This window comes from Equus quagga, chromosome 20 (assembly GCF_021613505.1).
Source record: "Equus quagga isolate Etosha38 chromosome 20, UCLA_HA_Equagga_1.0, whole genome shotgun sequence".
NCBI lineage: Eukaryota > Metazoa > Chordata > Mammalia > Perissodactyla > Equidae > Equus > Equus quagga.
This window is the reverse complement of record NC_060286.1, coordinates 41,786,500-41,808,420: the sequence shown is the minus strand read 5'-3', so window position 1 is coordinate 41,808,420 and position 21,921 is coordinate 41,786,500. Positions and strand designations below refer to the sequence as shown.

General features: G+C 52.2%; 1 long non-coding RNA gene across 2 annotated transcripts; it reads left to right on the top strand.

Moving 5' to 3' along the window:
* The first annotated feature begins 15,808 nt into the window (after positions 1-15,808).
* On the top strand, positions 15,809-21,641 carry LOC124231029 (uncharacterized). Of its 2 annotated transcripts, XR_006886356.1 has the most exons (4): positions 15,809-15,904; positions 15,979-16,209; positions 19,826-19,892; positions 21,433-21,641. It is a non-coding gene; the product is annotated as an uncharacterized LOC124231029 (long non-coding RNA). The 2 variants fall into 2 exon arrangements; XR_006886357.1 differs by lacking the exons at positions 19,826-19,892; positions 21,433-21,641 and adding an exon at positions 17,332-17,558 and having other exon boundaries at positions 15,979-17,228.
* The last annotated feature ends 280 nt before the right edge of the window (positions 21,642-21,921 follow it).

The window sequence follows — 21,921 nt, the reverse complement described above, 5'->3', positions numbered from 1 at the left end:
GCAACTCTTTTGATATTCTAAAATCATCTCAAAATAAAAAGCTTAACAAAATTACCTTTTACCATGGCCTAAAAATATATGAATGCCTAGGGATAAACTTCACAAAATATATACTAGACATGTACACCAAAATCTATAAAGCACTGCTGAGAGAAATTAAAGATAGCATAAAGAAATAAGGAGACATGCCATGTTCATGGATCCAAAAGCTCAGTATTGTTAGCTGTCAGTTCTGCCCTTAAAGAACGATGGATTCAACAGTGATCTCAATTATAATTATACTTGTCTTTTTGTAGACATTGACAAGATGATTCTAAAATTTATATGAAAATTCAAAGCACCTGGAATAGCCAACACTATTCTGAAAAACAAAGTGGGAGAATTTACTCTACTGAATTTTAAGACCTATTGTAAAGCAATAGCATGGTATTGGTGTAAAGATAGCCATGTAGATGAACGGAACAGAATAGAGAACCCAGCAACAGATCCACGTGTATATGACCAATTGATTTTTTTAGAAAAGGGCCAAGGTAAATCATTGGGAAAAGTAAAGTGTTTAAAGCAAATGTTGGCAGAGCAACTGGATATCCATACATAAAAATATAAACCTCAACTCTACCTCACAGCACACACAAAAATTAACTTTAAATGGATCATAGACAGAAATATAAAACTCATAGACAATATAGAGAAAAAGTCTGTGACCTTGGGGTGGGCAACAGTTTCTTAATAGGACCCAAACAACCACAAAACATAAAAGTAAAGCTTGATAAAAATGGATGTCATCGAAAGGAACAGCATCTATATTTCAAAAGAGGTGTTAAGGAAATGAACAGACGCGCTACAGCCTAGAAGACATAGTTGCAATACACACACCTGACAAAGGACTTGATCAGAATATACGAAAACATTCCTACAACTCAATAATAAGAGGGCAAGCAATGCAATTAAAATGTTAGACAAGAGGTTTGAACAGATACTTCACAGAAGAAGATATGCAGATACTCAGTCCCTGAGCTGTGAATCCATCTGCCTGAAATCCTCTCCCCATGTACCTGTCTCCCTAACTCCTTCCTCTCCTGCAAGACTTTGCTCAAATTTTCCCTTCCCAATAAGGCCTCTTCTAACATTTTGTTAACTTCTACACTCTGCCCCAGCCTCTCCCCACCCCACATGTACTCCAAATGCCCCCATTCTGTTCTTTTCCTTTTTCCATAACACTTACCACTTTCTAACCCACTGTAAAATTTACTTAGCATGTTTATTATCCAGCTCCTCTGTGAGAATGAGCAAGAATTCTATTTTGTCACTAATGTATCCCAAGTGTCTTCAACAGCACCTGGCACCTAGTAGGTGTTCAAAAAATATTTCTTTTATAAAAGAGTGAGTGAATAAATGGCTGCTTTTATGCTTTTGTTTTGCTTTTGGTATCCTGCCGTTTTACTACGCCATGTCAAGGCATGAGGTAATTTTTATTTATCCTGCTACAGACTCACTGTGCTCCTTGTATCTAAAGATTCTCATCTATGTCAATTCTGGAAAATTCTTAGCCCTTGTATCTTCAAGTAGCCTACTCTTTAGCCCTGTTGTTTCTATTGTCTTCTTCTGGAACAGCAATTAGACGCAGATTACATTATTAATTCTATCCTTCATGTCTCTTAACGTCTTTCTTTTTTCTGATCTCTTTTTTTCTCTGTGTGTCTCTGGGTAATTTCTTTCATTCTACCTTTCATTTCACTAATTCTCTTTCCAGCTAGGTCTAATCTGCTGTTTTACCAAATAGTGAAGTTTTAATACCATTAATAAGATTTTCATAACTGGTTGTTTTTGTTCTTTTTCAAGTTTATTTGGTCTTTTTTTTTTTTTTTTAAATAGTGGCACTTGAGCTAACATCTGTTGCCAATCTTCTTCCTTTTCTTTTTTTCTTCTTCTTCTCCCCAAAGCCCTCCAGTACATAGTTGTATATTCTGGTTGTGGATCCTTCTAGTTGTGGCATGTGGGATGCTGCCTCAGTGTGGTCTGATGAGCGGTGCCATGTCCGCACCCGGGATCTGAACCAGTGAAACCCTGGGCTGCCAAAGTGGAACGCATGAACTTAACCACTTGGCCACAGGGCTGGCCCCTATTTAGTCTTTTTTGATAGTACTTTGCTAATTGTAATTTACTCATAGTTTTGGTTCTCAATTTCATTTCTCAAAACATTAAAAATACGTTGATTTAAGCTGCCTGGTCAGTTACTGCACTTACCTGACAAGCTCGGGTTTCTGACTTGGGTTTGGGATTGCCTGCTAGGAGGGTCTACGTTTGTGGGAACCCTGTGAGGCCAGGTTGGGGGATTTGAGTTTGCCTGCAGTGGTTGAACCTGATTGGAAGCATCTTTCAGTTTATTTTACTGTTTGGGGTTTCCTGGGTTACAAAGGCAGTGTAAATTTGACCCAAAACTCTTGTGAAGTAAGGACTGTGGAGAGGAATTCTCAGAGGAGACTGGTTTGCTACACCTACGTCCCAGGTAGAGACAGGCAAGTTTGCTTGTCATCTCCTTTGCCAGTTGTGTTAGTCAGGATGGCCTAAGTTCTGTTTCAGTACCAGACAAACCTTCTTGCTGGCTAAGCCCAACAGCGGCTTATTTCTTGCTCTTGCAGCTCTTGAAAGTTTGCTGGGGATCCGAGCAACTCTCCAGGCAACTGTCCTCACGGAACAACTGCGTGATCCAGGTTGCCTCAACCTCAACACAGCTCTGCCGTCTTGGCGCGTGGCCTCCACAGGCACCCAGGGCGTGGGGTGGGAGCCAGCACTGAGAGTCTGGCGCTGGCTCTTAATTGCTTTGGTCTAGAAGTGATTCACCTCTTCTTCTCAGCCCCCATTGGCCAGCGCCAGTCTCAAGGCCAGGCTAATTGGAAGAGGGCAGAGAATGTGCTCATCTGTGCCTGGAGGAAGAGGGGCATTGAATCCGGTGGCACTACAGGCTTCACTGCTCGAACAAGCTGCTTTCCCCCAGTTGTCCCTTCCGTGGAGTGGGAGCCAGCTGAAGTCCTGGCTTTGGGCAAGGCTGCTGGGCCCAATATCCCACCTTGTAGGTGCCCAAGGCCCTCTCTCCTGTCCCCCATGACCACTGAAACCCACACTCGGAAGGCACTGGAACCGCCTGATGCCCTGAGGTCGCTTCAGGGTCAGGATCAGCTCATCACTCTTACTTTCGGCTCTCCCCTCCGTTTTGGCCCCTGGGTAACTCCTTCACTTTCTTGCAAGCTCAGGTACGCATCAAAAACGATGTTTATTGTACGTTATATAGCATTGATAGGCATTTCGTTTTAGGAGGCAAGAGTTACTATTACTTTTATCCAAACTTTATAGATGAGGAAACAGGTAGAAAGTTTTGGTAACCTGTCCAAGGACACACACCGGGATGTCCGGGAGCCTTGCTGACCCCGCCGCCAGTGCTTCTTCTGCTGGCCTTCCTTGGGAGAGGGAGGGATGTGCCTGGCACGGACCTCTGGGCAGGCTTCCCAGAGGAGGTAGCCTTTGACCTGGTCTGGAAGGTTAGGGTGGGAGGGCATGGCAGAGGATCAGCCTGTGCAAAAGGCTGAGGGTGGGAAAAGTTAGAGACACACGTTAGCTGCTAAATAAATATCTGCTAAACAAACGAATAAATAAATAGCCACCTAGAGGAGCGAGAAGATGAATAACACTGTTGGTAAAGCCTGAGTCAGTTTCTTGCAATGGCTCGCGTTTGACCTGCAGTTTTTCTACCTGCTGTTGCCTCATTTCCCAAGCCAAGCAAGCTGGGAAGAGCTTGTGGGAATGCCAGGCAATGAGTCTCTCTTCCAGTCTTAGCAATTGCAGTTACCTAAAATTACAAGCCTGTCTGACCTCATTAGCGAAATAAGACTCAGAGAGGACCCAAGGTGGAAGTCCGCTGTGATGAGGAGACGCCGGGGGCTTTGTCCGTCTCCAGCCCCGAGCAGCGTCCCTGGCGCTTTGGGGCCTGTCCACAGCCCGCCCGCCGGGGAGGAAGAGAAAGCAAACAGAGGGACATTCCGAGGGAAGCCTGGCCTTCGGTCAACTCCTTTTCCTTCATAAACACCCTCCCTTGTGTTATTACAATGAGGGAACTGGAGCCCGTGGCCCAGAGGATGGGTGAGATCCAGAAAGGCCCACCAAGGCAAATGTCAACAGGAAACCTAGCGGAGTGTGTCTTAAGTGACAAGTGAGGGGTCCACAGAGCGCTTAGGGTCTTTTTTAGGGGCCCCCCTCAGACGCTATTTAAATCCTTGGAGTTCCAGGTCATGAGAGAGCTGAGCAGATTCAAGCTGGCAAAATCAAGAAGTTTTATTTGCAGAATAAAGTTGAGACTCTCTTGGGAATATTTTAGAAGACAGAAATATTGCTGTCTGCTCTGATGGTTAGAATGTTTTACAAAAGCAGCTCTTCTTTATTGATCTCCTCCTGGGGCCAGGCTGGAATTAGTGCTTTCACGCCCATTCGCTTAGGCAACCCTCCTAAAAGCCTGCAAAGCATGACTCGTTATCCTGGTTTTCAGCTGAGAGATTGAAGAGGCAGCGGTTAAGCAACTCGCCCCGGGTCACTCAGCTGGTTAGTGTGGCCAGGGGACCCTGCTTCTCCATCAGCGCGGCAGGCACAGCGCAGGCATATCTGTCTCCACGCCCTCTCCAACACTCATTATTTCTTGTCTTTTTAAGAACAGCCATTCTGATGGGTGTGAGGGGGATACCTCCTTGTGGTTTTGATTGGCGTTCCCCTAATCATTAGTGAGCCACCATATGACCCAGCTATGCCACTTCTGGATATTTATCCAAAGAATACGAAAACACTAACTTGAAAGGACATACACATCCCTATGTTCATCGCAGCGTTATTCACAATAGCCAAGACATGGAAACAACCTACGCGCCCATGGATAGAGGAATAGATAAAGATGTGGTGTACATACATACACAACGGAATACCACTCATCCACAAAAAAGATGAGATCTTTCCATCTGCGACAACATGGACGGACCTTGTGGGTATTATGCTAAACAAGAAGTCAGATGGAGACAGACAAATACCGCATGTCTTCACTCATATGTGGAAGACACAACAACAACAGCGAACAAACGCATAGACAGAGAGAACAGATTGGGAGTTACCAGAAGAGAGGCAGGGCTGGGGGAGCGCGAAAGGAGGTTGTATGGTGACGGATGGCAACTAGACTTTTGTGGTGAATGTGATGTAGTGTATACAGAAGTCAGCTATAACGCTGTGTGCCTGAAATCTATATAATGTTATAAACCAACGTTACCTCCGAAAAAACCTCAAGAACATCTGTCTCAACACGATTCTTTTAGGGGCCAATGAACATCTATTCAGTTTTGCCTAAAGCAGAAAAAAAGTGTTGAAATATCTGAAGGCTTATAAAATTAAAAAAAATAGAGAGAGAGGAGGCCAGCCCAGTGGCATAGGGGCTAAGTTTCTGTGATACACTTCGGCAGCCCGGGGTTCACCTGTTTGGATATAGATATATATAGAAAGATATCATCATCACGGGACTGGCCCATGAAAGTCACAATGCAGCTGTGATGGATTGGAACTGGGCTGCCCTCTCCCAGCCGCAGGCTCTCGGCCAACAGGGAGAGGTGTGTGAACGAGCCGTACCATCACCACCCCAGGACTGTGGGAGGTTCCGGTACACCTGACATCTGACACAATTCTAGTAGAAGTGCTATCTGATTACAAATAAAGTTGCCCTAAATAGTCACACAAAAACGTACTATCAAATGAGGTGCCCCGGAATGTATCCCCTTCTCCCAGCTGTTTCCCCCCCCATATACATAACAGATTGCTTGTTCCGCCCTGGAGGTGAGTGGGCTGGGGGGTTTTCTAAAGATGGGGAGTGCTAGATTCTGCCTTCTTGTTTGCGTTCAGTCACATTTTGTTTTTTTTTTATAAACTTTTAATTATAGAATAATTTTACATTTATAGAGAAGTTGCAAAGATAGTCCAGAGAGCTCCCTTACACCCCACACCCAGCTTTCCCCGTTAGCACCGTGCATTCCGTGGTACGTTTGCCAACACTAAGAAACCGACATCGGTCCATGATTATTAACTCGACTCCAGGCTTTATTTGGATTTCACCCGTTTCCCCATGATGTCCTCTCTGTTCCAGGATCCAAGCCAGGGTACCACACTGCACTGAGTTGTCTCATCTCCCAGTCTCCTCTGTTCTACGTCACATTGCTTTTCGATATTTGCTCTGGGCCAAGGCTGGGACCCCTAAGGGGAGTGAGAAGTCTTTGGCCGCAGACGGCTCCCGGTCCAGGGAGTGGGGCGGACACGGGCGGGCACTCCGTGGTGAGCAGCTCTCAGGACCGAGTGGCCGGCCTGGCTAGCCCAGACACTGGCGGGGCTGCCCGGGGAGCTCAGCAAAGGCTGCCGCGGAGCACTTTGGAATTGCTTTGAAAAAGGGAGGTTCTGATTGAAAAGCTAGTTTGAATAACAACATCTAGCCCTGTATTTTGATGGGATAATTGTTTTATATTTATAAAGGTTCTTAATTATCTTCAGCAAATGCGTTTAGTTCACTTGGTTATCGAATTAAGGAAAATGTCTTTTCAAGCATTGTAGGTTGTTGTTATAATAAAGGAAAGAATAGCTTTAAAGTGCTTCCCTGCGCGACCTGGACAAACTTGCTAGCACCAAAAAGCTGAGTAATTCCATTAAGGGCCCAGTGGGCTCCAACACTAACAGGAGTTCCGGAGACGCCGAATTAAAATGGCAAGAGACGATGGAAATTTCCTTACTCCGGGAAACCCTTGCTGACCCCCATTCAGAGCTGTTCCTGCCCTCGTGGGCTTGGGACATACTCTCATTTCTGTGCCTATCACACTGTCTTGTGGTTTCTTCTGGGCCTGTCTTGCACCCCTTTTACTCCCTAAATGTGTATGTCTTAGGAGCTCGGACACTAAGGGATCGCCCAGAACAAAGAAGAAGTGTGTGGGACACCTCCCGAACTGCCTCGGTCCCTCTTCTTCCACAGCAAGCACCGTTTCCTCATCAAGCAGCCTCTCAGAGTTTTCTCCTTGGATGCACACATTTCTCAGCTACTGCAATGGCCCTGGGGTCGCAATGTTCAAGTTACCAGAATGCTGACTGGGAAGGCCCGGCTGGGGTCCTGCGTCACGGAGCCTTGTGCCTTGATGCCTTGATGGCCTGAGGCTCGGGGCTTGTCAGGCAGCTGGGGGCGGGGAAGTGCAGTGGTGGGCGGGGAGCCGAGAGGAACCTGGATAGATAGGCCCTGAGCTTTGAAGAAAAATCAATATTTGTCTCGGGGTTAATTGTGTCATAAACGTGTCTCTGGTTGCACAACCGCTTCCTGACTGCGTGTGTCCCAGGTGAGTGCTCTGCTGATATGGGAGCTGCCTGCCTCACCTTGCCCCTATTGCCTGTCTGAGGTCATGGAAGGACCGAGAGTAACCCCTGTGTCTGGGTGGCTTCTTAAGGTGGTAAAATCCACTCAGATTACCCACAGCAACGGGGTGGAGCGAGGGGGCTCCTTTGTTCTTTCAGAGGTGCAGGAATTTAACAAATCATTATTAAGTGCCCGCTATGTCCAGACACTGGGGTGGGCCCTGCCGATACAGTGGGGAGCCAGCCAGCCGGGAGTCTAATCCGTGCACGGAGGACTAACGTGTGGAGTCTGCAGTCCAGTGTGGAGGTCAATGCAAATGAAACAAAAACAGGGTAACTACAGACTGATAAGTGTTATCCTCCAAGGCAATAAACAGGGGGTGTGATGGAGGCGCTCGCAGGGCTGGGAAGGGCCACTTCAGACAGACGGGCTGCTGCCTGCCTCTGGGAACTGGGCACTGAGCTGGAGCCAGCAGTGGCCGGGGCAGCCCTGGGCCGGCTCCTTACACGGCCTCTCTCACAGCGGATGGTCGCTCCCCGCCATTCTTAGCCCCACTCCTTCTTTCTTCCTCTCTCTGTCACCATCCCACACCAACTGCAAGGCGGCCCTGTAGTCCTGGGGTGCACAGGGACATCATGGCGCCCTGCTGCCAGCTGCCCCACTTTCTTTCATTTCTTAGTTCAGATGCTCAAACAGAGACCCCAATTGTCCAGCCTATGCATCGGCTGTCCCACGTGGGGAGCACCCTGGTGCAACCAGCTGAGGCGGGTGCAGAGTGGAGGATGTGAGCGCACCCAGCAACAGGGGCTGTGGGCAGGATGGGCACTGCCATGGGCATCCTGTGCTGCAGAGGCACGAGGCCCGGGATCGAGTACTGCTCCATCCCTTATCAGAGGTAGGTCCCTGAGCAAGACTTAACACCTCTGCCTCAGCGTGGTCATGGTAACCCAATACTTAGTGGCACTGAAATGGGGTAAGCCATGTCCAGCACCAGGCAGGGTGCGGGTGGGCACCTGCACTCATGCCTCATGGAGGGAACCCATCATCCTTTGTGGGCTTCCGCTGTCCTTGCTCTGATCACCCCACGGAAGCGTTCTGGCATCCTGAGGGGCAGGGAACTCGAGGGGCTTTCTAAGCTACATACTGATGGACAGGTATAAGGGCTGCTGCCCATGACGCTGGTTTCAAAGGGCGGCTCCGGGAGGGGGCCCGTTATCTGTCTTGATAGAAGTCCACATCCTTTTGGAATCTTGGGATTACAAAACAGCCACCACGAAATCATGAACTCCATTAACACCAAGACTTTTATGTATCTACAGTTCAGCTTAAATTTTTACCAAGAGAGGTTTTCAAAATGTAACATGTGTTAGTCACCGCGTGAATTGCGAAACCAAGGAAGTATCTCCACGGGGCTGGCCTTGACAGTGTAATCTGGCAAGGCTTGGGAGGAACAAAAATAACGCTTCTCAGCATCGTGTCTCAAGGGGTAGGAGGGATCTGGAGCCCTCCCCGAGCCCACAGGTATTGGTTTGTACGTGCGGAACCCGCGGCTGTGCTTGTCCCCTATTCTCACCCCTCCTGGTGGTCGGCCAAGTCCTGTCCGCCCTCGGTAGTTGAACTCAACTAGGGACAGTGGGGAGAGAGCGAGACTGGGGAGTCAGGGGTCTGGTTTGAGTTCTAAGTCTGCCACTCACTGGCCAGGTGACCTGGGACATTTTCCAGACCCCACTGTGCACGGAGACGTGCCCAAGGAGGCACCACAGTGATGAGAAATCCCCACTCAGCCCTACTGCCTTCCAGGTGGCTGCAAACCCAGGGGCACGGGTGCCCCCCACAAAATCCCCGGGCAGCCTCAAGCGTTGCTCTGCAGTGGGACCCCTGTTTGGGAGGGTGGAGGGAGGTGGCGACCGGACCTCCCCCGCAGCTGTATGGCTAGTTTGGTTTTCTAAACACAACAATCCTGCACCTCCCTACGGAGCTACAAGCCCGCAGGTGGCTTGATGAACATGTGGTTTCTGGATGTGACATGAAAGTTAGCATTTGCTCTTTGTCTGCATTCCCTGGGTTTGTTTTTCTTGCTCTTACAATCCTGAAATATTCCCGAAGGTGTTTATACATGGAGGCAGAGCTGCTGTACCAGGATCTGCAGGCCCTGCCTCCTCCAGCCTCCCGAAAAGCACCAACGGGTGCCATGGCTGGGATCCCGAGCCAGCCGAGCACAGAGCCGGCTGCAGAGGCGTGGGCCCCAGCCGGGCCTCCAGGGCACCTGCCCACTGCCTCTGCCCTGCAGGTGTCTGCAGACGGCATCTACTGCCTCACACACCCTCCACCTGGAGCGCCTCCGTGCGCCAGCGAGGTCAGCTTCCAGGGTGGTACCTGTCAATGATTGCTGACTCTCGCTGCAGCTGGGGGCAGGGACTGGGCTCATTCCCATTCTGTAGATGACAAAACTGAGGCTTGGGAGTGACTTGCTCGCAAGGTCACATGGGCCATACAAGACAAAGCTGCGGTTGGAAACCATGGCCTTTCCGATTCTGAAATTCCTCTTCCGATGCCCGCTCCCCTGAGGGCGTTGCCTTCTTGACTGCATGGGCCCTCGGTTTCTCCCCAGGAGGACTGGAGCTCCCGGAATCTCCCTGACAATGCCCGCCAGGCCCCAGTGTGCTCCCCTGGCTCCATCTGGGCCTCCCTTTCGGCTTGGATGATACGCCCCCAGCCCCTCCTCTCCTGCTGTCTGGCACTGCTCTTTAGTTGTCGTCCTCTCACGTGCCCATCCTGTCCTCCTGTCCTGCAGGACGACAGGAGCCACAGGCTGGCTGCCCCTCGCCGGGCCTCGCTTGCCACGTAGCTGACTCTCAGCCATGCTTTTGGAATGGTGACTTGTTATTATTCCCTGAGGCCGGGTTCCACGTGTCTGGCCACAGGAGGTTAGAGCCGCCCCCACTCCCAGGTCCTTGGCTGGCCAGCATTTCAAATGATATTGTTCCGTATTAAATTATTTTAAATTCCATGGACCCTGGTTTCACAATCAAATAATTTGATCTTGTTTACAAATGGAATTTTTACTTTTTGACGGTTTCTAGCTTTGCCAGGCTGGAGGGTCAGTGAAAGCGTGTCCTCCCATGCCCTTCTGTCCATCTCTGCTCCTTCCCCGGGACACTGAGCAGTCCTAGCACTGTCCTGGGGGTACCGGGCACCCAGCTGGGGGCTTTCTCAGGCTCCCCTGGCCTGTCCCACCTTCTTGCTCCCGCCATGAGAAAACCCACAAATAACAGACTTGGGAGGAACGTTCGATATCTGTCATTCCAACAGGTTAGGAAACTGCGGGGCAAGCTCTCAGTTGCCCAGGACCCAACACCAGGTCCTCAGACGCCATCCTCCAGGGGTGTTTCCACACGCCTCTCTTCCTCCATCCCTGAGTCACTAAGTCCCTTTCACTGCTTTGAGTGATGGAGATGCAAAAGTGGAAAGCCATGACCTTTGACCTCTAGAAGCTCAGTCTGGGTGTTGGGATGGCGGATGGACAAGGAGACAAAAAGGGGCCACATAATGAGTCGGTGGCTCAGTGGGCCGTAGCAGGGAGCAAGGGGCTATGGAAGGCCAGGTGGGGCAGAGACAGCAGGCCAAGCAAGGGGAAGAGTATTTGCAAAGCCACAGACGTCGGCTGAGCTTGCTGAGGCAGGCACTGGACCCAGCATGTGACTATTTTAACCAATGTGCAAAACTGTGGTCTCTCCCAGTGAGTCCCCTTGTCACCCTGGAAGCTGCCTCCTTACCCAGTGGTGCCACCATTACTGGAAACAGGTTTGGAGGCTCTCTTCTGGAATTTTCTCTAAGCAAGTAATGGTACTGTGGCAGACACGTGTCCTTGTTCTGTGGTCACTCAGATGGGTGACCTGGGCTGGCCCCAGCAGCGTCCCCGCTGGGCTTGGCTCAGAATGGCATCTGGCTGTTTGCACAAGTCGCCGGCTCTCTGAGCTTGGAGCGGAACCTGCTGAGGAGGTTACACCACGGGCTGTCTCCGAAGGCCGCCCCCAAAGGGCTCACCGCGGCCTTCCCAGGCAGCCCCGGGCGGCAGAGGGCTGCCTCAGGAGAGGCCTAGATGAAGTTGGTTGATAGTGTCCCAGCTAACTTCCCTGGCCCAAAGGCAGGCACTTCATTCTATAAAACACCCTGAGAGATGGATGTGGGGCAGGGCCTGACAGGCACCCGGGAGCTGGCTGCAGGCCGAGGCTCGGCCCTTCTTCCCAGGGCCCCTGAGACGTCCCTGGGCCCTGCAGCCAGCTCCCCGTCTCTGCGTCTCTATGCATCACTAGGGCCTTCATGGTGGCAGCGCTGCATCACAAGGTGACCCTGCCTGGGCGCCTGGGGCCAGACACACAGGGCTGGCAGGGGCGTGCAGAGGTGGGATGCTCAGTCTCGTTGATGGAAGTAAATGCAGCTGAACTGAAAGTGCACGTAGTCCGGGCCAGAATCATTGCTTCCAGGAATCTAACTTCCCAGTGTCGGCAACAGTGAAAGAGGGGCTGTGGGTCGAGGGCTCCTAAGAGAGAGCAGGGAGTGTGTGCAGACCGTGGACTTCTAAAATAAACAAGGTGAAGAAACAAGATGCCAAACAAAGAATGATCCAGTTTTGACTTAAAAAAAAGATGAAGAACTCGATGGTGGTATCTGCTCTGGAAGAATGCCAGGACCAGTTCACACTGGCTGTGAAGACCGGGACTGCAGGCACTGAAAGTTGAGCTCGCTTCCAGCGCCCCGTACACCCTCAACTCGCTGAGCCCTTCAGAGCCCTCGGGAGGGCGTATTCCATCTACCCACCTTGCAGATGAAGAAACTGAGGCCCCGGGAGGTGAAGGGTCCGTCTGGGTCATGCGGGTGGTGTGTGGAGGTGCAGGGATGCGAGCCCAGTGCCTGACCGCTGGCTGCTGGCGACGATGCCCCAGGCTCTGTGGGGACGAGGGCTGGCGGGGCGGGGCTGGGGGCTTTCAGCTTCTGTGGTTTGCCTTTCTGTGTCCTCTGAATCTTCTTCCCAGGGGCACGTGTGACTTTAGTTTATAAAATGTCAACAGGAGTTATCTGGAGGGGTAATAAGCCTTTAATTCCTTTATTATGTTTTTTCATATTAAAAAGAAAAATACAGTCATGTCATTTAAAAAACTCACCCCTTAAGAGAGAAAATATTGGGTCTCTAGGAAGAGAATTGAGGAAAAAACCAGAACTCCAGAAAGTTCCCCCTAGCCCCGGTGGGGGCCCCCCGGCGCTTGCTTACAGCAGCCAGCTCTATTTCCCATGATTTCCAGAAGCGGGGAGGTGGAAGAGCCCTGAACAATTTCTGGTCCGCGTCTTCATTTCATGGGTGGGCAAAGTGAGGCCAAGGAGGGGGCTAATTTGCTCTAGGTGTCACTCGGGGTCCATCAGGCACCCAGGCCGGGCCTCCAGGCCCCCACTCAGCCTGCCCTGCTGCCCTGAACTAGAACCTGGAAAAGAGGAGACCAACTATTTCTGTGCCACGGTTGCTTGATAACCAAGACAAAAATGCTCAAGGAACTATACTTAGTCTGGGACAGAGATCAGAGAACGCCCGGGACAGAAATACCTCCCGTAGGTCCGGCCCCCAACGACTACCTTGCTTGTCTCATCCCGTCTCTGAATCCAGTGCTCACTTGAGCTCGTGGTTGCTGCTCTGTGACTCGAGTGGCTGTTGAGAGGGTGACGTTGCCATTGGTGACCGCAGGTATCCTGGCAGCTGGGAGCAGGAAGGCCACTTCAGGCCCTAACAAGGCCAGGTTTCCACGGGCGATGGCGGAGCCTGGTGTGGCAGGTGTCTAGCGCTGCCCCCGACTAGCTCCGTGACCTTGTGAGAGGCCCCCTCTCCCTGGGCCTCAGATTCCCCGTCTCGAAAACAATGGGAGTGGCCTGGATGTCCTCAGGCCTCTAAGACCGCAGCAGATGCCCGCACTTGGCCTTGCTCCTGTTTCAGGTGAGAGGAAGGATGGACCAGAGGCCCTGGGCCTGTCTCCATGGAGACCAGCTCGCCCTTTGTCTGGCCAGTCTCCTGATGGGCCCCTCGGGAAATGGTGGGCTTCAGCCCCAGGCCTCCTACTGGTCAGTGACCTTGATTTTTAAACCCCTACAAAGTCAGTGTGAAGGGTCTCCAGTTTACAGAGGAGGAAATAGGCTGCTGAGGGGTTGTGAGGGCAGCAGAGCCTGGCCAGCAGCCCCACAAGTCCTGGCTCGAGCCCATGCGCCTGTGTCACAGGGCAGGCCCCTCACTCCCAGAGACGGCGGGACTCAGACCAGCAATACTGCCCCTTCCCCATCGAGGGCTTCCTTCATTCACGAGGTCTGTCCACTGCAAAAGGGGGTCTTTTGCCTTGACATGGGCCCCCAAATTCCAGTCTTTATGTCCCTGAACCTGGCCTCCTAGCTGCCACCTTACAAAGGAGGCCTCAGATGAAGGGGCAGGGGGGCCGCAATGCTCCATTACTGAGGGGCCAAGATTCCCTCAGGAGTAGGGGCACAGCCCAGCCTGTCCACAGAGTGATCATGGGACTGGTCTGGTGGCCCTGGGTCTGGAGCACAGGCTTGGTCTTCGTCATCTGTGCTGGAGCCTGGAGCATGTCTCCTCCTGGTCTCATTTGGGACGTGGTCTCTGGCCTCTCTGTCCTGGGGCATGTCCGTGAACCTCATGGGGATGCCCCACTGGAGTGTGGACAGGGCCTTGTGCATAGACTCGGCTCTGAACTCTGACACACTTTCTGTGAAACGCAGGTGGCTGGGCTGGCAGGGGGCACTGGGGCGGCCAGTCAGCATAGACTCCCAACTCAAACTGGCTTAGAGGTGAATTTACTGGTTCTTCTGATCATGGAATTCCAGGTTCAGCTGGATCCAGTGGCTCAAATGATGTCCTCAAGTCTGTCTGTCTGTGTGAGCTCAGCTTTCCTCCAGGTCGTCTTCACTGTCCAGTGGGCTTCCCCCACAGGGTGGCAAGGTGGCCGTGAGCTCTGTGGTTCGTTCTACCGTTCAGCAATCTCAGCTCCCACTCAGGCCCCCATTTCACTCTGATTTGGCCTCCGTCCTCATGTCCACTCCTGAGAGGACGATCACAGTGTCCAGAGGGAGGGGACATGCTGCTGGCTGGGCAGGGGTTACGTGTCCCACTGGGAACCCTGTTCTTTCAGCTCCACCCACACTGTAAGGACTGTAGCAGGGCGCGAAACCCTTGGACACTGGGGTCAACCGAACCGTGGGTGTCTCCCACGCCCCGCAGTAAAAGAGGGCTGTGGAGGGGTGGCTGGCCTGCGGGCAGTCAGGCCACACACCCGGGGACAGGAGGACAGGCTGATATCTGCTCTGTCCCTGGGGCCCCGTTTCTGCTTCTCTCCATCCTCCCACCCATTCGCTTCTTCCACAGGTCCTCGGTTTCCCCATGGAGGCTGGCTGACCCCTCCACCATCGCTGTCCCCGACTGGACACAACAGAGGCAGTGTGAGCACCCCTGGCCAGCCTTCTGCCCCCAGTGGCTTCTGTCCAGCCCACCTCGGTCAAGAAGCAAACTTTGTCTTCACATGATTGTGACCCCTCGAGGTGTCCCGGGGCCTCCTCTCCTCTCTTTGGAGAGCCTGGGGGTTCTAGGCTCCCAGTGACACTAACATATAGTGAATGCTGGCTCCACTAAGCTTGAGCTCAGGACGCTATATAAATTATGCCATTTCCATTTCCTGACAACCCTCTAGGCTAGGGGTGGTCGGGTTACTGTCTCCAGTTTGCAGCTGAAGACACGGCTTGGATCAAATGCTTGCCAATGCTTAACCAGCCAGTGGGGCAGAGCCCCTGCCCTCTCCCCCTTCCACCTGGTCTCAGCACACTTGTCAACTTGCTTTGTCATGTCAGGCCAGTCCTTTCCCTCTCTGGGCCACCGTGATCTCCTCTTAAAACAAGGGGCTTGGGCTAGACACCTCCTGAGGGATTTTCTGCTTCCGTGGGCCTACGACTTGAACAGACTCCAAATTAGAGGGCTTTGCGGGGAGGTTTCAGGGGCACTCGGAGTGTCTCACGTGGAGTTGCAGTTCGGCAGGCTGTGGGCAGTGAGAACAGGCTGAGCAGCCTGCAGTGTCCAACTTTCACCTGCACACCAACCCCCCAAGGCACTCTTCTGCTTTGGGGTCTTTGTGCCCCTAAAAGAGTCTGAATATTAATACACACTGAGGCAAAACCACGAAGGGACGGAAGCCGCCACCACGGCACTGGAGAAGGTTTACGCTGGGGAGGCACAGGGTGAAGGGCCATGACCGAGGTGACAGGGAGGTGGGAAGGGAAAGACAATAAAACAAATCCAAAGTCCAGTAGGCAGGGGTCAGACAGCAGGAGAGAAGCGAGAGGTGAGCAGGACATCTGCGAGAGCAAACTGGCCCGCAGAGGCAGGGGAGGGCGGGGTCCCCACTCCGCAGAGGGGCCTGCCTTCCTCTGTGCACCTGCCTGTCCCCCTGCAAGGTCAGCTTCATTGTCTCTGATTGCCCGGGAGCAAGGGGAGCTCAAAGCATTTTCTAGAACTCTTGCTTGCACAGGTGAGGAACTGCCCAGCAGAAGCACAGCCCAGATGACGAGGCTGGATGGAGGCTGCAGTCACGGATGCTGGAGGTGAGCGAGCCATCACAGGGGCTGGAAGCCCGAGTCTGTGGCACCCATTTTCCAGGTGGACAGATCCAAGGAAAATGCCAGTGCCCAGGCCCCAGGGCGAGGACAAGCTTCAGAGGGCACCCTGCACCGGCCCTAGGCCGCTCCCAGAGGAACAGCAGGTCAGTCGGTGCTGGGTAACTCACTCCTTTACGTGGACAGTTTTCTTCAAGGGACAACAGGTGTACGTGTGTGCATGTGCATGCACGTGCCTGTGTGTGTGCATGGGGAACAGGGGCCCAGGGGTCTCCCCACGGTGCGGTTCAAAGCCTCTGGCTGGAGGAAGCCCAGAGAAGGACTCTGAGAACCTGTCAGTGCTTCTCTTGTACCTCCAGGGCCCTGGGGCTCTGCTGGACAGGCCGGCGGGCAGTGACGGCCGAGAAAGGCAGCAGTGGGTGGGGGGGATGTCCACTGCTCCCAGTCTCCCCTGAAAGGGGTCGAGAGGGAGGAAAGCAGCAGGCCGGAACAGCTGGATCACATAAGAGCAGCTTCCAAGTGATAAAAAGCTTTCAGATGAACAAGACCCAGTAAAAGGGAAAACGGACTCAGGAGGACAGGTCACCAAAGCCACACAGAAGAGTTGGCTGCACAGAGCAGGTCCGTGGCTTAGCGGGTGCTCTGGGAGGGGCCTGGCAGTGCCCCGGGGCTCTGGGTGGAGGAGATGGGATGTCCAGGGCTGGAGGCAGAAAGATCCCACTATTCTTTTCCATTTCTTTGCCCTTACCCCTTGCCGAAGCCACATCAGCCTCCTTCCTGCTCCTCTGGTACCCCGCCAGCTCCTGGCAGGGCCTTTGCACATATAGGGGCCAGAACATTCCTCCAGGGCTTCACTAGCACTCCCTCTTCAGCATCACCTTCCCTGACCACCTGATCCGGAGGCCAGACGTGGTCCGTCCCTGCTGCATACTCTGCACTGCCTATCCGGGTCCCATTAGACATCTGGCTCCATGGGCAGGGACCCGGGCCCACAGCACATCCCCGTCCAGGTCTGGCAGGCACGGTGGTTCCCTGCACAGCATCCTTCCACCTCAAGGCCACTGAAGACTCACAAAGCCCGAAATAGACTGGAGGGGAAAGAGCCATTTACAGACAACTTCCATCAGATTCCATGTTTCCAAAACATTCTATTACCTGACACAGAGTAAGTTAGCTATCCATTTCCTAACTTTTTCGGGGGGTAGGGAGATTAGCCCTGAGCTAACATCTGCTGCCAATTCTCCTTTTTTTTTTTTTTTCTGAGGAAGACTGGCCCTGAGCTAACATTCAAGCCCATCTTCCTCTGCTTTATATGTGGGATGCCTGCCACAGCATGGCTTGACCAACAGTGCATAAGTCCGCACCCGGGAACAGAACCGGTGAATCCTAGGCCACCGAAGCAGAGCGCATGAACTTAATCGCTGTGCCACCAGGCCGGCTCCTCCATTTCCTAACTTTTATTTATTGGTTATGGAAGGCTAGAATGGTTAAAGAGTGGGAAAGTAATTTGCCAACCAAAATGCGCAAGGCATGTGTCTGTGTGTGCGTGCGTATGCGAGCGTGTGCTCGAGTGTGTGCATGTGTGTGTGTGCACACGCCTGCGTGTGTACAGAGAATGCAGGGGCAGCCATTCCTGGTCGCATCTGTTGCTTAATCCCTGGAGAGAGAGCGGGGTGAGGGTGGTGCAGGAAGGCTGTGGTCCTGCCGCCAAGGAGGGCCATTCAGAAACAGTCAGAGGAAAACGAATTCCCTCTCCCAGGGCCCACGAGGCGAAGGCGGTGGGGGGAATAGCTCTTCTCCCTGTTGCCTGGGGCCTCTCCACAGAAGACAGGAGCTCATCGTCCCTTCCGCAGAGGGAGCAGGCTGGCCATGGACCCTAGGGGCTGCCGGTCAGGCAGAGTGTCACGGTCTTCCCAGGCCAAGAGAGCTGGCCTAACCCCAGCTCTGCCACGTACTAACTGTGCAACCCACAGTCACGTGACTACAGCCCTCTGGGCCCCAAATACTTGGTCTCAACACAGGGAGATGAGCGTCCACCGTGCTGTTGCTAGGGTTGGTGCCGAAGCAGCTAGCAAACAGCCGATTGTCCACGGATGCTGGTGTGGGAGGTAGTGTAGGGGTTCCACCGGGGCAGAATGACAATCTGAGCTCTGTGATGCTGCGCTGGACCACACAGATCCGAGAGCTCTGAAATCCGCAGTGGAACCCAGGAGGTGGCCCGAAGGGAAGCCTGGAGCTGAGCTAGCAGGGGGAGAAGGATGATACTGAGAGGCTGATCCCGGAGCAGGCATCTTGGGCAGGACTAGAGGTGTGGCAGGGAGGTCCAGGAATGAAAGGGACGGGTACTTGGGCACTTTGAGTCCAGCCCGTGTCTGAGGCATGATCTCATTTGACCCTCAGCATGACCCCAGGAGTCGGAGCTGTCATCCCCATTCTAAGAGGAAGAAGCTCAGTGAAGGGAGGTGACTTCCCCAGTGTCACGGCGCTAGGAAGTGGTGGCCAGAATCCAGCGGGATGGTCTGACTCCAGGGCTGGAACGGGGAGAAACAAATACAGCAGGCAAGGACTACGGGTACCCCAGACCAGGCTCTGAACTCCGTCACCCCTCGCACCCTCAGCTCTGAAAACAGTGGTCTGCAAACTCTGAGCTGGACCCATTAGGGTCATGGGATCATTTTAGCAGGTGGTGGCCGTCATTGCAAAGAAAATAAATAGGGTGACAAATGACAGAGTTCATGATGCACAGCAAGATAAGTATTCTTTTCTGAAGACGTTGCTTCAGTTGTCCACGTATAAATACTTGTTCACTACTTGTTTTATATGTGGCCATCATGCCTGTGCTGGGTTGGGACGTACAACGTATTTCTCACCCCGGCCACGGCCAGCCAGCTTTGAAAGCCACTGCTTTCAGCCTTTCTCTGTTCTGCAGGGGCCTCCGGGCCTTTGTTCTCTGAACAAGAACACCAGTGCTGGGCACAGGACAGGAGCCAGGACGTGCTGGAGGGTTTCTGCAGTGTGCCCCTGCCTGCACGCCAGCACGGCTGGCTCGGCAAGGTGGCGGCACCGCCGTGTGGGGTCCGAGAACTCGGGGTGTCAGTGTTTGACTGCAGCACGGGGGCAGCTGCACGGGGAGTCCCGAGTTCCTGACACTGGGCAATACCTTCCTCTCCTTGTGAGCTCTGCAGGCTTCCTCACCTGTGGGCCAGGGATGCTCCCAAGATCCCCAAAGCAAAGCCCCAAAGCTGCTCCAGCAGGCTGGCCTTCTCCAAGAGGCGCTGACCCATGTGGTCACGGGCAACAGGCATAACAAGAGCCTCTGCTGTCTCCGGGCCAGTGTTGGCGGCAGAGGAGTGTGTCTTGGGGAGTAAAGGATGTCAGGGTGATGGGAGGTCAGGGGCCAAGAAACGCCAGGCTGGTGGAGGCCTGTGGGGTAGGAGTCTGAGCCCCCGCTTGCCCACAGCAGGTAGCTGGAGGGAGGTTTTGGGGTAATCAGATTTGCTTTTCAATCAGTTAACTAACTCTGGCCAGAATGTGGGGCTGGCCCCACCTATCTCTTTGTCTGGCTTTCTCCACATGGACCTGCTCCAACCACAGGAAGCCGGGGCTAGTGCTGGGAGACCCGGCTGCGGGGCACGAACCCCAGCACGTACATTTTCAGGAGTAGCCTCCTTACCTTTGCGGGGCGTTCTTCTTCCCCTCCCCTGCTCTAGGAGACCACAGACACTGTCGCTTCTTTTGCTTATTACTGACACCTGTTTTCAGTCTTCCAGACCAGAGGCCAGCTGCCTGGTTTTCTAAGCATGGTTGAATGTTCTGGATATTCAGACACGTGAGTTGGCTCTTCTGATCCTTGGAGGGCCTTGGGGCCGATCTCAGGGAGGACCGCTGGGAAGAACCTCAGCCCCGGCCGCGCAGGGGCCTCTCAGGGTGGCCGGGCAGGGCCCCTGACCCGGGAGGATCTCGGCACTGAGCAGCCTTCAGTTGTAAAAAACAAGCACAAAGCCAACTGGCCTTCCGGCATCAAACCCCATCCTCCTCCTGCCCCGCGGGGTCTCCGTTGGTGGCTCTGGCTGCCCAGGTGCCGCCAAAGGGATCTTTGTTTTCCCAAAAAGCAGAACAAAACAAAAACTGAAATGAATCCCACTCGCTCTCACACACACACACGAAGGCAGCAGCGTCAATAATCAGGACTGAGGCTGCATGCACGGTGGCCCAGCCTTTGTGGGACGTGAACAAAGATGTCCCATGGTTGGCTCACCCTTCACACTGTGGACTCTTGACGTGACAAGGGAGTGCAGAAACATCTTGGATCTCAAGTTTTGGTCCCACTATGGTCACTTTTCTTGTCTGTGACAATGACCAATAGACCCCCAATAATGCTGCTGAGTGGGCCACTGCGGAGGTTTTAAAGAAGAGCAAACATCGTAAAATAGAGAAGGTCCTCCAGAGAGGACCCAACATGGATGAGGGTAGTGGGATGGAGCTGCCCAGGCTGCCAGGCTGGACTGGGTCCTGTCTGCATGCCCGGGGTACCTCCTGGGCTCCCCCTGCACAACCCACCTGCCTGGCTTCCTTCCGTGACATCACACTCATGCCATAATTGTCAGGGGTCCGAGCTGTGTCTGCGTGGAGATAAACAAACACCTGGAGCCTGGCCTTCCAACGAGTCCTCCATTTTCAGCAGCTTTTCCCCTAACACAATGAAACCAAAAGCGCCTCGGCTCTCCTCCCCTTTCCAAGTGTCAACAAAAACATATTTTCCCCTTTCCCATCCAGTTTAAAGGTTATTCCTAAAAAGCAGCAGTCACTGTATTTCTGAGTTTTTGAGCCTGAGAAAATTACTTACCAGGAACACATAAACTATTTGTTTTCCGCTATACGACTTGCTTATTGACACAAGATTGCTGGAAAAGCCACCTCAGAATAAATGGAAGAATAGTTTAAAAATCGATTTTTTTTTTTTAACAACCACAGGGGTTCCTGACGTTAGAGTCACGGTAGTTTAAACAAACGCAAGGCCACCCAGTTTGTTACATATTAGTTAAATATTACTATTTGATACAAAACAAAAACAGATATTCCTTAAAAACATTGGTGACTTTCCCTGTGCAGTTTATAGCTCAAGTGGAAGACAATTCTAATTTTGTCTGTGTTCAATAAGCAGATTAAAAAAAAAAATTCATGAGGCAGGAGCTGTTACTTTCCCCCACAATTCTCTGAGCAGCCAAAGGAAAGAAAATCACCTCGAATCCAGCAGTTCCTCAGCACATTAAAGCAGCCAGGCCCCTTACACCCATCTGGAAAGAAATTAATTACATCTATGTGTTGGTTTAATATGAAATTATTGTATTTTCACTATTTTCCTCCAGGCTACAGGGAGAGCAAGAAAACCACAGGAGAGCAGGAGAAAGACAGGTTTTGCTTCCTCACCGCCCATTTTCTCGGTTTCTGGCTTTTGCTTTTTAAATTTTTTTTCCTTTTTTTTTGGTTGAAAAATGTACAAAAATGTGTATTTTAAATATCAAAAAATTATAGATTTGGAACATGACGAAATTTTAGAGCCACAATACCTTTTGACAAAAATATTATTAAAAAATACCGTTTGCTTTCACTCCACTTAAATTAAAATGTCATTTTTTCATTTCATATCTTTCTCATCTGTTCAATCTGACGTTTGTTAGATGTGAAAAAGTTCTGCAGACTATTTCAGAAAATATTTGGAAAAAAGTAAACAACCAACACGCACAATTTCCACGGAAGCACGCTTGCTTAGTTGTTAATTTTTAAAACAGAGTCGTGCGTGAAATGACAAGTGTCGCCCGTGGGCACCGCGGGGCGGCTGTGGCGGCGGGTCCCGG